This window comes from Cupressus sempervirens, chromosome 8 (assembly GCF_028749045.1).
Source record: "Cupressus sempervirens isolate cs-2001-9-10 chromosome 8, ASM2874904v1, whole genome shotgun sequence".
Lineage (NCBI taxonomy): Eukaryota > Viridiplantae > Streptophyta > Pinopsida > Cupressales > Cupressaceae > Cupressus > Cupressus sempervirens.
In genome coordinates, this window is record NC_143125.1 from 148,194,070 (window position 1) to 148,207,262 (window position 13,193).

The window sequence follows — 13,193 nt, forward strand, 5'->3', positions numbered from 1 at the left end:
GATGAAGGTATATTTCTTGGATACTCATGCAAGAGTAAAGCATATAGATGCTTGAACTTATCTACTCACAAAGTCATAGAAAGTATACATGTGAAAGTTGATGAATTTGTAGAAAAGACTGAAGAAGAAAGCAGAAAAGAACCAGAAGATTACAAAAGATTCGTCTTCAGTGATTCAGATATAATATCAACCGCATCTGAGAATCAGAAATCTTCTTCTACCGAGTCATCACTAACCGAGTTGCAGGAAACATCTACCGAGCCAACATCTATCGAGTCAGAAAATACCGAGTTAGAGATTACCGAGCCTGAGGTAACCGAGCAGGTACATACCGTGCCAGTTGATACCGAGCCAGACCAAACCGAGCAAGGAGGAGAAATGCAAGAAGATAACGACAAAATTCATCCAAAAGAAAAAGAACCTGTTCTAGCCAAATATGTCAGGAGACATCATTCAGCAGATCAGATCATTGGAAATAAATTTGATGGAACCATCACAAGAATTAAGTTGAAAGGTACTTGTTTACTTGCTGATTTTGAACCTAGAACTGTCAAAGATGCATTAGAAAATGATAATTGGATTGAAGCAATGAATGAAGAAATAGAGCAGATAGAGAAGAACAAAACATGGACTCTTATACCCAGGCCTAAAGACAAAAATGTAATCGGTACAAAGTGGGTTTTCAGAAATAAGTTGGATGAAAATGGTAAAGTATCAAGAAACAAAGCTAGATTAGTGTGCAAAGGATATTCTCAAGAAGAAGGCATAGATTATGGAGAAACTTTTGCTCCTATTGCTAGATTGGAAGGTGTTAGAACCTTATTAGCATATGCTGCCTACAAAGGATTTAAAGTTTATCAGATGGATGTCAAGTCAGCATTTCTAAATGGTATACTGGATGAAGAGGTCTACATTGAACAACCTGAAGGTTTTATTGATCCAGATAAAAAGAACATGGTTTGCAAATTGCACAAGGCATTGTATGGTCTGAAACAAGCCCCTAGAGCATGGTATGAAAGATTGCATAGCTATCTTATTCAAATTGGATTTCAAAGAAATAATGATAACAGTAGTTTGTATATCAAGGAAGGACCAGAAAATAAGATTGTCCTGGTAGAAATATTTGTAGATGATACTATTTTTACAGGGAATGATGATCTTTGCAAAGAATTTTCAGAACAAATGAGCAAGGAATTTGAAATGTCAATGTTCAGTGAAATCAAATTCTTTGTGGGACTTCAAATTCAGCAGAACAAGAATGGCATCTACATCACTCAAGCAAAATATATCAAAGAGATATTGAAAAAGTTTGGTATGGAAGACTGTAAACCAATTGGAACTCCCATGTGTACTAGACTAAAACTTACCAAAGAAGATGATTCAAAGGAAATAGATCAGACATTGTACAGATCTATGATTGGAAAGTTGCAATATGTAGTTCATACTAGGCCAGATATTGCTCTTGCAGTTGGAATTGTGGCAAGATTTTCAGCCAAACCAAGAGAAAATCACATGATGGCAATCAAGAGAATAATGAGATATCTGAAAGGAACTAAAGATTATGGATTATGGTATAAACTTGGAGGAAACCTAGACTTAAAAGTGTTTACTGATGCTGATTGGGCAGGAAACCTTGACGACAGAAAAAGCACAAGTGGAGGTGCATTCTTTCTTGGAAAGAGGTTGGTTTCTTGGATAAGCAAAAAGCAAAACTGTACAGCTCAATCAACAGCAGAGGCAGAGTATGTTGCTGCAGTAGTAAACTATTCTAATATTGTTTGGTTCAAGCAATTGCTACAAGGCATGAAGATGGAAATCAAGGAACCAGTCGTCATGTTTTGTGATAACACAAGTGCAATCAATATATCTAAAAATCCAGTAATGCATTCTAAGACTAAGCACATTGCAATCAAGTATCACTTTGCCAGAGAATTGGTGCAGGACAAGGAAATCAGATTGGAATATGTACATACAAAGGAACAGATTGCTGACATATTCACAAAGCCTTTACCTAAAGATGCATTTTTGTATCTCAGAGGTAAGTTAGGGGTTATTCCCCTATCTGAAGTTCACTAAAATAAGTTTTAGTGATGCATCAACTCTTACAAAATTGAACAATCATCAGTTGATGCAACAAATCAAGGAAATATTGCATATGAATCAGTACTAAAGGTACAATGAAATTCATTTGAAATTAGATGGTCTTTGGCATGTGTTGTCAAAGAGGGAGAGTTTTACTGTCATATCTTTTCCGAAATCTGAAATTTGATTAAGTATATTCTTCACAGAGGGAGATTAATGTGAGAGGGAGAGTTCTCTATCTTAGAGGGAGAATTGTTAATTGTGTTGTGTTGCAGTAGACTTGCTTTCAAATTTCATTTCTGCTATGACATGTTGTGTTGCCATCAATGCCAAAGAGGGAGATTGTTGGATACAATTAAATAATTGTGTATTGTCTTTGATGTTACACAAATGTCATATCAGTTATTAGACAGAGTCTACCGAGTTCTATCAACCAGGAAAATAGTTTACAGAGTCTACCGAGCTCAGTCGGTCAGTAAAATCCTTTTGCAGTGTATACTGAGCATTCCTGTATGTCACACGGTGAGTTAGTGTTAACCGAGTTCACTCAGTAAGCTAAGGAAAGTTTAGTTCTTACCAAGATCACTCGGGTATCAAAGGATTTTGTAGCGAACGGTTAGTGTTAACCGAGTTCACACGGTAAGCTAAGGAAAGTTTAGTTCTTACCGAGATCACTCGGGTATCAAAAGATTTTGTAGCGAATGGTTAGTGTTAACCGAGTTCACACGGTAAGCTAAGGAAAGCTGAGTTTTCATCGAGCTCACTCGGTAGTTGAAGACAACTTTTACCGAGTCCAGTCGGTTTCCAAAGGAAGTGGCAGGTTTACCGAATTCCCCGGTAATTGTAGTTTTTACCGAGTTCTGCCAGTTAACACAGGAAGGAAGTTTTTGTTCTATATTGACCGAGCAGCATCGGCCAGTGAAGAATTTTGTTTTTTAGTTCAAGCCGACTTTAGAATATGTTTAGTCAAGTTGGTTGGGCAAGCCGACTTTGGAATTGTTTTGACAAGTTGGTTGGGCTGACCTGGTATTATGTATAGTATATAAAGAGGTGCTCAAGATGCGGAAAAGTGTGGAATACAGAGTATGTACAAATAGTGCAAGGAAGTGTAAGGAAGAGACTTGCGTGTGCCTAAGCAGAATTGAGCAGAGGGAAATCTTGGAGCTGCAGAGATATATTTGATCAGTAAGGATCTTGTGGAGCAAAACAAAGATCTGTATTCAGTAAGATAAGTTGCATGTATTTTTAGATCATTCATTGTTGCTTTCTAACCATTGTAACAGTGATTCCAAAATCTCCTAACAGAGTTGGTTTAACAGCCATTTCATAAATCCTTTAACAGGGTGGCAATTCAGTTGAATTATTCAAAAGACCTCTTACAAGGCCACTCCTAACAGGGTGATTAAATCCTCTAACAGGGTCACACCTAGCAGTGTGTTTTGTAACCTTTAACAGGGTTGGCTCCTAACAGGGCTCACTTCAGAAGAGTGAAAATTGGTGACTAGTTGCTGGTGGTTTTTCCCATATTGGGTTTCCATGTAAATCTGGTGTCTACTGTGTTAATGATTACTTTCTCTTGCATAATCGCTTATTTCAGTAAATGCTTCATAAATTAACTAAACATCTATCAAGTTTTAAGCAGTAATTTTTATGTTTATTGAGTAGCAGCAGCAACTAAGTTTAAGGCATCTTTGGGACTTTTGAAAATGTTTTTGTGGTAACTGATTCACCCCTCCCCTCTCAGTTACCCCATCTTCATTTTCCAACAAACATCATGAAAAGTAAGGGCATTCCATCTAGTGGTCCAGAGTACACAAGAATATAGTAAATTTATGTGAAAAAAAAAATCAATGTACTTCAAAACAATAGATGAACCACTTTCTTTTGATAGATAAAGGCACCTTGGACAAATTTCTTTAGAAGGTAAAAGAAGTTATGAAAATAGAGTATGACTCATCCCACAAAGTGAATAGTTCATTACACTAGTGAGAAAAGTTTCTTCATGAGGTAACCTACAAAATATGTTTAAGGTGTTATACTCACTTTGACGATGTCCAAACAAATCTCCCTTCTAGAGAAACCATTGAATGGAGAATTTAAATGAGGCAGTTCCTTCTTGTAGAGGAACTAACTCAAGAGAAGAAGAGGTATATATGTTGTAGTCTTATAGATAATAGAATAATAGACATCTATTTTGTTTTGACATTTCAACAGAATTGAGAAAATAATAATACAAGAACATGAATCTCAACAGATCTCAATAAGTTAGCAGTGCCATGCCTAACTAATACCACATAGCGTGATGCAGTTAAAAGTTAATAAGCACTTCAAATCTAATCTAGATGACATAAGCTACAACAAAAAAAATATCACATTGAAAAACTTCTAATATATATAAGTTAGTTATTTATTAAATGCTTCATTTGTTTTTATTACCATAGATATTTTTCTTTTATGCTTTTTGTATTTCATTAGCCTAGATATTCTATTTTATGCAAGTGTTTTATTTTCCCTTACAAAGAAATTCACATACATGTTGAAATGAATCTGTGTGTAATTGTAAGGATGAAAATTAAATACTTTTGCATCTCCATTTTGGCCTCAGTCTGATTGTGTGTCTCTGTTTAGTGTATATGTGAGTGTATATGCTTGCAAAATGGAAGCATAGATAAGTCATGTGAATTGTTTGATAGGATTCCTGAACGTAATGTGGTCATCAAAAGCCATGGTTGTTGGATATGCATAAAATAAATATATTGAGAGAATATATTTGTTTAAGTTGCAACTGCACTGGTAGACATGCATGCAAAATGTGGAATCATAGGTAAGGTGTTTGAACTATTTTATTGATTGCCCCCATGAAATGTCATCTAATGGTAAGCCAATATTACAGGATATGCATATTGATTTTTTGAATATATCTACACACACACACACACACACACATGTATGCACATATGCGTGTGTATATTTATATAAGAGAAAATGAGTTAAATATATGTGCTTTGCCAACATCTCTCATCTGTGCCAAAATGGAACCTTTGAAATGGGTTATAGACATCTCTCAAAGCATAAATGATAGGGAGCTATTGTTGAATGTTGTTGCCATTAGCTTGGTAGACATGCATGCAAAATGTGGAGTCATAGTCTACCTCTGCATAGTATAGCATGGTATAGTTAGTATTGTTATTACTACTACCACTGCTATTGACTGACCTAGCCTCCTACTACTCCTACTGGCAACTAAAGTGTTGTATTTAAGCCACTTCTACTACATAGTGTATACAAGAACCTTCCTTTTCCTTTTCCATTTCTTCCTTCTCCATTGGAAAAGATCACTACAGAAACATAGATCGGAAGGGCACAACAAAAGAAAAAATATATATCCACTCTTGAATCATAAATGAATGAATGAAGGGAAAAACTAGGTGGTGGCATAAGTTATAACAAAATCAATCAAAATTTAATGACTTTTAATTCTTGTTCCATTCCCCCAACTCAAAAAAAGCTTCTATTGTGTAGCCCCATTGGTTTCTCTTTATCATTGATTTGTGTGCATGCAAAAAGGAGAGATAGAAGAGCCTACGGTCAAAACAACACATCAAATCCATGTACAAAAACAAACTACACTATTTAGTGCCTGATCATTCATGACTTTATATTCTTACCCAACTTGGAAAAATCCCAGCTATTTCTCATCAAATCCCACCTAGCTTTATAAATCAAAACCTCACAAACCAAGAAAACAAAAACCATAATCAGTGTCAATAGATATACTAAATAAATATATAAATGCCATGGGAATATTTTATAGTTGGGGAAGGGTTGCAATTGTGCTACAACTTAGTGTTGACAAGAAGTCAACACCAAAAATATTGGTGCCACAAATTGTGCTGCTCAAATATGACAAGGGTTATAGTGTTCTTAAGGTGTAATTGATGGTGTTTTTGCACATATTTTTTATGGTTTCAAGAAATTTCATTTTAAAATAAAATCAAATAATCAGTTTGAAAGTTTGATACAATATTGATTAACAAAAAAGTCTACCACTTGTAGAACTTGTAGAGTGCAAGTACCCAAGTATCCATACACAAGTACCAGATACAAGTACCCTAAGTACCAAGTACTCATAGGAGAGTATCATATCTAAGGACCTTGATTAAGATTTCTGATTTTGTTTCAGTTTTTTGAAACATTGATACAATACTAATTAACAGTAAATTTTATCACTCGTGAAACTCATGGAGTTCGAGGTCATCTAAAAGTGTCATTTAAAAAAATTTAGTGTTCACCCCGTTTTCATGAATGCATGTTTGTCCATTTATATGTTTGCCCATATTGATAATCCAAACAATTTCCTAGGGATCTACAAGGTGAAATATAAAGAAAGACAACATATGTCCACTATGAACTTTGACAAGCACAAAAATATAAGAAAAATTGAATACCTCTTCTTGGCCCTCCTCCATGATAGCTTTTCCAACTTCTGCTTCTAGCTCATAGGCCTTCTTCCATCTATTTATGTCTTCTTCTACCACTATAATATCCTTCATGAGACCTTCAACCTTTCAAGATGATAGAGTGGATCAATTAATCATTTGTTCCTAATGAAACCTATCCCTTCAAACTTCATAAATAAACATCTACCAATTACCACCATATAAATTGAAGATTAAAATTAAAACATTGATATTTTTTAATTTCATTTAAAACTAGCATATAAATACATAGAATATCCAAAAGTGTTATTGCATTTCCTATTAGTGCAATTTCCCTCTCTTTAAGTTCTTTAACATGTAACTTATTTTTTGACAAATCTTGAGCTTGGCTTGTTGAAAGTTCTCTTAAATGGTTAACTTCTTCTCTAAAGTATGATAAGGACATCTTGTAGGTCCTTCACATAATCAAGGGACATCTCAGACATCACCAACTGTCTTAGGGATGAACAAACCATTATATGAAATTGATAGATTTAGTGCAATTATACTACTATAATTATTGTTGCTACAACTACCATCATGACTAATTTAGTTGTTGTTCTACTGCTACCGTAATATATTTATCGCTAATTCTATGATGCTATCATTTTATGCTACTGTTATTGTGCTATCATGTTATATTTCTCTTATGATGCTGCAATGATATATTTAACAATAGTTTTTTTTATGTTAATGGAATTTTTTCTTTCCAAACATTAAGGACATTGATCCATCCCCAGGAAAATCAAGGGAGATCTTAGACATCACTGGCCATCTCCAAGATGAAGTGATATTTGAATGATAATATATTTATTGCTACTAAACTACAAATACTACTGTTTCTATCACTCCTGTCTATTGTGGTTGTGATAAATTATGCTATCATTTTATACTATTGTTACAATTGTATCATGTTATGCTACTCTTATAATGTTGCAATGATATATTCAACAATTGTTTTTTCAAACATTATAAAAAACTTTCTTTGCTGTTAAGGACATCTCACTATCTCCAAAACAACCAAGGGACATCTCAAACATCAATGGCTCTTGGGGATGAACAAATTGTCCATTGCTACCCCACTTTACCCACAATGCCATTGGGGATAGATATAGAGGTTTGAAAGCTAGGGACATGTCCAAATGGAATGTACACAAAAAAGTTCAAAATTTTCAACTACAACCCCCTTTTATTCCAAACTTCGTAGTTCATCTCTCTTCTAAAGGCTCTGCTAAGAGATCAAAAAAATTTCAAGCATAGGAACTTAAAAGACCCAAATTAATGTGTTGAAGTGGGAGTGGATTTTGTCTTAGCTAGAGTGCCTATCAACCTAAAATTAGAGAGAGAGATGGTGAATATTACCTAGTTATAATAACTAAGACTATTACAAACAATTAAGCTTATAGCCTCAAAAATTAAAATGTGGCAATAGACTTTTTACCTAACAATTATAATAACTAAAAGATATACAAACAAATTGATAGTGTGCCATTCGAGTAGATTTCTAACATTCCTCTAGTAAGAGTCATGTGATAAAGTTATGTACTACCAAGAAAAGGTCCTGTCTACAAAAATGTATGCATTTGAGGTGATATATTTGATTTGTTCACATAAGTAAGCAATTATTCACATGTACATTACAAAATTAATGAGTCCATACAAATTTGATAAAAGAATAATTTGAAGGCCATGACTCATATTTTTTCTAAGAATAGAGTCTATTAAATGAATGAACCTCTGGCCTTTCTAGCCCTCGCCATAATATGCATCGATAAGGGTCTGCTCTAGTTTTAGTTTGATGAAGAGATATTTGATCCTTTGATTTACACGTAACACTATTTAAGACTTGAATATAGAGGAAAATACGTTTTAAGAAGAATTTGTGAGAATTATGGTGTTGGAAATCTTAGCAGAATAAAACATGCACATCTCTGCTAAATTGTGATATTGCTATCAGGATTCAATAATGTAGTTTTTAAGTCAAACTCATTGACTCAATAATCCCTACTTATCTCTGTTAAACTTGTAGCAATAATCCAAAGGAATCATACTATAATGAGTAAATGAAAACTCCCTGAGTGTAATCTATAAAAGTTTCTAATTTATTGAAAACTCAAAATTTCTCAATGTTTTGCACCTGTAGCTTGTCCTCGATGGCAGTGGCTCTAATAAGAGTCAAATTTCTTTCAATTTCTTCAACTAACTATTCCATACTTTGACTCTATTCATCATAATTAGTAATATCCTATTTTTCTTTGATCCATCTCTTCTGTACATGTTAAAAATGATTACGATTAAATGAAATAGAAATAGATCTCAATGAATGAATTCACATTTTCATCTCTATTACTTGAATTTAGCATGCAAGAATATGCCAATAGACAACAAGACCTGCATCTAAATGCACTTGCCTCCCAATCCAAGTAGGGTTCTTCATTAAGTTTTGAATATGCCAAAGCTAGCATTCTAAGGCCTACTTCTCCATACCCCTTCAAATGCTCCAGTATTTTGTATCTCCACTCCTCTACTTCCAAAGAAAGTCTCTCAAAAATGACATTATCAACACCTTTGCATAAAAGTAAAATCTTACCATGTGGATCATGAACAATCATAGGCATATGCTTCTTGAAACCCAATTGAGAAAAATAAGTATATGGTATTAATTTTTGAGTAAATTTCACTCAAAACTTATTACATGTATATTGTAAACAAATGAACTGTGACATTTAATTTATATCAACAAACAATGTTACCTTGTACTACTAAAATCAATTGTGTTTAGCACCTCATATTCAAACTCATGGTACCTCCCAGTTGATTGATAAAATTTAATAAACAGTGAAGATGTTGACCATTTGTAAAGAAAAAAACCTATCATCTTAGTAGCCACAACAAAAGTTGCCTCATTTGGTGATTCCCCAAGCTACAACTATAGACAAAAAATGATAAATGAATGAATGAATGAATATTTTTAATGATACCCATGAGACTAATCAATCTAATGGACCATGGATCAAAGCCTAATTGATTACACATATTAAGTTGACAAAGGATGTGACATGGAATGGCTTGATACTAATTCCATTCTTTTATGACTAACATGTTGTAAATATCTAAAAATGCATATGGGAGAACACATTAGGGCATTGGTAGGAATATGCATAGTTTTCCCTATCTAAGATGGTTGAAAATGCATCTTGTTCTGCAAAAGACAATAAATGAATGATCAACCATATTAAGCCTACTAAGCAAGTGACATGGAATGAGTTAAGCCTGATTCCATTCTTGCATGAGTTTTAAGCTATTCCAAATGACTGTAAAAGCATATGGAGGAACAAATTAGAGTACTGTCAAGAATATGCATATATTCTTTTAGGGTAGGAATACTATTTTTTTGTAAACAAGCCCAATAAATTTGATTGATCCAATAGAGAATCTATAAAAAGTGAGGTGAAAATTCACTACTGTGACAATTTTAGAAACAATGGGATATGTCTCTATCATAAATGAGACAATGTCAATCAAAAATTCTTTAAACAACAATCCAATTTAGTTTATGGAGGGTTATATAACCTAGAGCAATCAGGAAATCTATTCTAAAAAATAATGCAAAAATGTTTAGCTTTTAGATTCTCTTCAATTTGAGTATTCATTCGCAATTTGGAAATTCCACTAGAGACAATTAAAGACAATAATTAGAATTTTAAACAAATATAGTTACTCACCAAGTACTCCAGGTCCTCCATGGTCAGAGTAATAGATGAAAATGTGGTCACTGGGGCCACTATCCACCACTTTACCAAGGAGGAGATCTTTCATGCACTCCAATGCCCACTCTCTAGAAAGGGTCCCAAAGAACTCGACAAGGGCCTGAAAAGTTTTGGAATTAGTAAGGGAATTGATAGTTTCTATTAAAATTCAAGAGCATAGGATGTTTCACAAACCCATGGCTCAATAGCGTGGGTGTTGACAATGACACATTTGATATTAGGAAACTCTGTATAGTGTTGTAACCAAACTTACAATATTAGTGATGTATAAATATTTCCTAAGAAACCATTTGACATAAGGAAAAATGGAGTAAACCTAAAAAATATTTCCACAAAAATTCATATAGACAGTATTTCATACAAAATATTTAATCTATATTAAAGCTCAAGTGTACTCCTAATGAATCACCTACCTGAAGTGCATGCATATATAAACCAACTTTCTCACACAAATGTGCTATACGAGGATGGTCATAGTGACTAAAAATTCCATTTGCCAAGATAGCATCAACAACATTAGGGAAATTGACCAAATTAGTCTCAAGAACTTGCAAGGAAAATAAAATTAGAAAAGACAAAACCACAGTAATTTCTACAATCAACAATGTATAAATAGTTACATTTTCACTCTTTCCATACTTTGCACATTAGTGTACTTTTAAACTAGGTTTAAAAGCTAGTTGATTCATGATCATATTAATGACTTGCCTTAGTTTGAAGATGTGCATGTTCTGGAAAATTAGGCTTCAAAACATCCAACAAAAATGACGTTGCTTCATAGATCATATTACATTGCATATAGATTTAAATTGGAAACAAAAGTATAGTAAGTTACAAAGAAATTTCCTTATGGTATCCATAGTCTACCAAACCTTTTAAACATTTTTGATCCATCTTGTAAGATACTATTACTTTCCACTCTATTTACCAGTGTCATACATAACAACAAAATATCAGTCCACTTTAGCTCAAACTACAATAGCATTAATTTCATACATCATGGATATTCCGGAGAGCACCATGCTAGAATTTTCAATGAACCTAGTCAGCCCAATGCTCCATTCCAACCTGTATACACAAAAATGAACTTAGCAAAAATCATGTCAAAGCAAACCACTATCATGCGAAGAGATGTTAGGATTCATATTAGATAATCTTGTTGGAAAATCGGGTCATATTTGAATCAAATATTAAGTGGTGGAGTTCTTGTATTTATATTTAATAAAAACTAAGGTATATAGGACTAGGAATGACAAAACCAGTCTTTGTTTGAAGCCTTGAAAGAATTTTGCCTAATTTTCATATTTGACCTAATTGAGGGCTACTATGCCTAAAGCCTTAATTTGACCCAAGTTTGCTAAAAACCCTAGAATGGGGGTAAGACCTTAGAGAAGTTGAGTCCACTTGGAGAGCTAGAGGTCAACATTGGGTAAAGGTTGGTAACCTTGCTTGGCATCTTGCAGTGGGTTGGGTGCTACTAGGCACTTAAGAAGATTTTGGTGGATTAAGGAAATAGACTCTACATCAATTGAGGCAAGATATGAGCATATATTTTGGGCAGCTTACAAATTACATTACCTCAACTTGGTGATGCAAGCAATTTGCATCCAAACAAAGTGGGTGAAAGAAATAGTGTGCATTATTCAAGCACATCATTCTTTTCTTTGGAGCATTATGATTTCAGGATATGCAGATGATGAATTAATCAAGCTTTAGACCCTTCCAAATAAAAGTGGTAGAAAGGATGACTTATTGGGATGCGACGATGAGAAGTAGATGGATTTGGGTTTTGTGATTCCTTGGTATGTTAGTTTGAGCTTCACTTGGTTTCAAGAATACTATAATATTCTCTACTTAACAAGGCCAACCATGTGAAGGTGGAAACTCATCTAGCCTCACCCCCCTCCCCCTAACATCAATCTACATTCCCCATTAACATCTAATTACATACTTCATTCATCCATGTATGAACTATACCATTCAATCAATACAATCACATAATATTCATTAATATGATATAAAATTTATTAATACGCAATAGTAATCAAGACTTTATATTATATTATCAAAAGATTTTACAAAAGTTTTTCCCTATTCAACTACAGGCACCAGGGGAAAAAGAATAGGGCAAAGAAAACCCTTGGTATAGCCCGGGAATGGAGTCCTGTATACATTATAGATGCCCTTTATAAGGGTCTTTAAGAAGGCATACCTCCTTTTATACAAGGGGAGGATTTTTGATAGAAGAACCTCCAAAAAAAAATACAAGGCTAGATCAAAATTTGTCTCAGCTAGATTCCCTTCCCAACATATTGGGGATTACAAATAATAGCGGCTGAGTGGGTTAAAAATATTAATGTTGGAGGAAATCGGAGTGAAATATTTTTGAGGAGATCTTTCATTTGGTTAAAGAAATGGTGGACACTAGAGGTAAATGTTGCAATCCTTGAATAACTTGCAATAAAAAAACAATATTCCATGGAAATGAAAAGAAGGGGGGTAAGGGGTTATCTTACCACCCTAAAACAAATATTTGACAAGTCACTTGTTCTCAAAATAGGAATCCGTAAAACTATTTAACACCTTACACTTACCATATAATAGGACAATCAAATTGGCTTCAAGCAAGGCTATAAAGTAGTGGTTTCTTGCCATGACATAGATTCTAGTGGCTAAAGAAATGTAGAATATTTTGGTGCATCGGTTCACACAAAGTTAAATAGGCCTAACCAATAATAACTAAAATTGAGAACTTCATGAGAAATAATCTATTTGATGTTAATTTCAAACAATGATAACAATGTGCATGACATTTCACTGTTTCCTTCTACTCTTGGCATAGATCTTACTCATGATTATGAAG